Source organism: Marmota marmota, unplaced genomic scaffold (assembly GCF_001458135.2).
Source record: "Marmota marmota marmota unplaced genomic scaffold, marMar, whole genome shotgun sequence".
Classification (NCBI taxonomy): Eukaryota; Metazoa; Chordata; class Mammalia; order Rodentia; family Sciuridae; genus Marmota; species Marmota marmota.
Genome location: NW_026000108.1, coordinates 37,678,925 through 37,683,037, shown reverse-complemented (window position 1 = coordinate 37,683,037; position 4,113 = coordinate 37,678,925). Strand labels below are relative to the sequence as shown.

General features: G+C 41.9%; 1 pseudogene; it reads left to right on the top strand.

Moving 5' to 3' along the window:
• Positions 1-27: 27 nt before the first annotated feature.
• Positions 28-3,727, top strand: LOC107139033 (annotated as a pseudogene).
• Positions 3,728-4,113: the final 386 nt, after the last annotated feature.

Sequence of the window (4,113 nt, the reverse complement as noted above, 5' to 3'; positions counted from 1 at the left end):
TTTTTTTTTTTTTTTTTTTTTTTTTTTTTTTTTTTTTTAGTAAATTCGGGTGAAACAGCCATATATACAATAAAAGGACCATTTCTCCATGTTTTGTTTTCATATTGGCTACTTTTCTTGATCATGTGACTTTGTACCTTTTAAAAAAGGTGATACTCTACAACAACTCTTGTAATGTGAAGCTTTATAATTAGATTTCAGAAGTTAAGTTTGTGAGGAATTTTTATCCATTGTTAAAGTGAAATTTATTTGTTTCAACAAATGACGGACTAGGTTCCTCCCATGGCTGTTTCTTGTGCAAGAAGCTTTTAACTAAAGTTTGCATGTTTTATGAAACTTGTATGTCTCTTTTTAAGATAGTAATAAAAGGAAAACTAATATTTATGAGCAATATGTGCTGAGCACAGGGGTTATAAGTTTTACATACTTGATTCTTATTTCTCTTTACAACAGTCCTAAATAGATTACAGCTAGAAATAATCAGTTCTTATGAAAACAAACTGGTGGAGAAGTATCATCAAGCCAAATCTATTTGAATTGTAAGTCATTTTAAATAGTTTTGCTATTTAATTTTTGTATGATTGTTTTCATTAAAATTTTTCAAACCAAATTTGTAATTTAGAATATTATTATTATTTAAAATATTTAGGAGTCAATACTTTTCATACATTAGTACCAATGTATAAAAACCCTTAACATTGATGCAGAAAATAGTCTCTAATACTAAAGAGTATTTAATTAACAAGTGTAGAAGTGTGTTTTAAATGAGTCCAAAGGGAGATTATATAATTTGCTGGGTTTAACTAAAAAAATCTTTAATGTCATATTGTTGAATCAAGTATTGGTTAGTATCCAGAAGAAGAGTCATTCCTTTTTTTGTGTGTGTGTGGTGCTGGGGATCAAACCCAGGGCCTTGTGCATTCAAGGCAAGCACTCTACCAACTGAGCTACATCCCCAGCCCCATTCCTTTTTTTAATGCACTTTGTGTTTTGATTTTTTTTTTACCTTTCCCAGTGATAGAATTCCTAGGTTGGTGTTTTAGAAGCTCTAAATGATGTCTGCTGCACTCACATTAGTACTTGCTCTAACCAAAATGCATCTTCAGGAATATGAATGATGAGTTATCTAGGTGGGAAGCCATCATTATGAATTTCAGAATCTTGGCCTAGGTAGCAAGCCTGAAGCCTAGTTCCTAGTTCGTTTCTATTGTTCGTTGAACTTCTGTTCTTGCCAGTTTTTTTTTTTTTTTCCTTTCCCATTTGTTGGAAAGGAATTTAGTATGTGGAGGAAGGAGATTGAATGAATGAAAAATTGAGCTGCCTTGTTTTGTTTGGCTAGCGGAGAACTTAATTTACCCAAAGTCACACAGCTATTCATTCACTGTTTCATTCAACAGATATGTTTCCTTTACTGGGAGCTTTAGGTGCTGGAGATAATTGTGATCTTTTGGGGTGCTGCTTAGGGGTAGAGGAGAGGAGGCAGGAAGTAAATGTATAGAAAATGAGTATGATTTCATATGTGATAAGTGGTGTTAAAACATAAGAAATGAGCAGGAGTTGTGGCTGTACTCCTGTCTGCATCTCCTGCCCCAGCTGGCGGCTGCCTTCCTGTCTCTCAGTTTTGAAGCCAACTCCTCATCCTTCACATCTCAGTTCCATCTACAAGTTTTGCAGAATCTGAACCTAGAAAAGAAACCCATATTCTGTCCTGTCCACCTGTGGAGAGCCAGGTGAGGTTCTTTTAGGCTTTCCAGCCTTGCCTTTCCCTCTCTCCCATTAGTCCCCTGAAAGTCCTCTGCTGCTCCAACCATGGTCCAGAAGCCAAAGGTAGAACCCCACATCAGGCAGCTGGGGTATCTTTAGGCACTGCTTATGGAATTCCAGGAATCTGAAAGCTGGGATGCCAAGTAGCAAGTCCTTGCCAATCTTGCCAGCTTTGCCTGTGACCCCTGCAAATACCAGTATCTGTGACAACTACAAGTCCTGGATATATTGCTTGATTCTCTGTCAGAAGAGAATGAGAACCTGGTGGAGTTTGTTGTTAGGGGCCTCTGCAACCTATGCTCAGACAGGACCAACAGGACCATATCTTGCATACAGGCAGTATCCTGCTTGTCAGCAACTGCTTGTCCAATCCCAATGAGGAGACAGTGTTGTCTGCAGTAACCATGCCCATATACCTGAGCTCACCAGATGCCAGCTCCCACCCTGAGCTGACTTCCATGCTGTTGGCCCAGTGCAGGCTGCACTTCTCTTTTTGAGCCAACACAAGACTCCAGAACCTGGCCTAGATCTTCCTGGAGGATTTCTGTTCCCCAAGTCAGGTGGCAGAAGCTTGCAGCTGGCAAGCCCACTGCTAATGACTAAGGGCCTGCACCAGCCGTGACCCAAGGCAACTCTCAATACCGTGACACGGTTGTTGATGGGGAACACAATCCTGGTGGGGAAGCAGGGGAACACTTTCTGTCAAAAGTGGTGTTTTTTCTAGCATCTTAAAGGTGAAGTTTTTCAGCACGACAGATGTTTACGCTGTGATGAAAAGGCAATAGGATGCCAGACTTTGAGGCACATGGAGGAAGTCAAAGCTGGTGCTATTTCGTGGGCTGGCACTCTCAGCAAACTGCAAGTGGAGGATCTACCCACAGTGCCACCCATTTCCAAGCTCACACCCTGAATTCAGAAGCATGGGTCCCTAAATCCAGAGACAGACAGCACAAGGTTGTGCTAGGGAGCAAAGCTAGAACTGAGGCTTTGGAGAGGTGTCTGTGCCTGAGGAAATGAGAGGATTAGCTCTTAACCATAAGTGTCTGTAATAATTTTGAAGGGTAGAAATGAGAAGTCTCATCACTGGACCTCAAGGGGTGGGGGTGTAGGTCAGTGATGGAGTGTGTACTTAGCATGTACTAGATCCTGGGTTTGACCCCAGTACTACAAGGGGGAAAAAAAAGAACTCGAGCCCTGGGAAGCTGAGAAGGTGTCACACCCGTCCCTCCAGGGCAATGGAGGATGGACACCTCCTTCTCAAGTTTCCTAGCTAGGCTTCTGGACATGGTGGACACCAACTTTTGTAACTCGGTGGCCTAGAATTAACTGTCTCCACAGCCCTTCTATCTGGTAGACATTATATAAAGGTTTCAAAGACGAAGATGCGGTCCTAGACCTTGTGATGCAGCCCAATGAGTGTTAACATGGCCATGGCCAGTAGGCATTAAGACCAAGCCCCTAAGGGTGATGACACATCAGAATAAAGGCAGGAGTGCTTGGAGCTGCATCTTCTCTCCTCACTGCTCTGGGGCCTCCAACCAGAAGCTTGGCCCTCCTCTGCTGTCACAGGTAGTGGTTACAGAGGGGAGGCTTGCCCTGAAATGTTCGCTCAGGCCCATGGATTTCAGAGACATAAGTGAAAGGATGATGCGCAAGACAGAGGAAGAGATGTGTGTGCCCCACAATGCTGATCAACAGAGAAAGGAGTGTGGTCCCAATGGAAAGTTGTGGTTCAGGAAAAATGGAGGGTCTTGTCCTTTCTTAAGGCCCTTAGATGGCCATAGAAAGACCATGCTAGAGGAATGCTATCCAAGAGGGTGTGGAAGTAGGGTGGGAGCCATGGATGGAGGAAGACAGAGGGAGAGAAACCTTTCTTACCAGCCCCTGTTCTAGCTGTGCCTACCCAGGGCTCCTGTCCCTCTCCTTTCTCAAATAAAGGATTTTAAAAGACCAAAAAAAAAAAGTTTATAGAAAGTGATGGAAATTGGGGCGAAAGAGGACCACGTAATTTAGGCTGAGAGAGTCCTTCTAAGAGATATTTGAGCCACTGTGACTGGAATGGCTTCCATCTGAAAATCTGAGAGAAAAGTCCATGAGATAAAAGAAAGTAAGGAGTATAAAGTCTGTAAGTTTGGGAGATGCTTGACATGACTGAGGACCAGAAAGAAGCGTTGGTGTAGCTGGCGCTTAATGAAATTGATAGAGGGAGTAGTCTAGGCCATTTGCTATGGTGTTTGATATTCTTGGATTTGAGTTTTAGTCTAATTTCAGTGGACATCATTGGAAGGTTTTTAGCAGGGAAGAGGTTTTTTTTTTTTTTTTTTTTTTTTTTTTTTTTTTTTTTAAAAA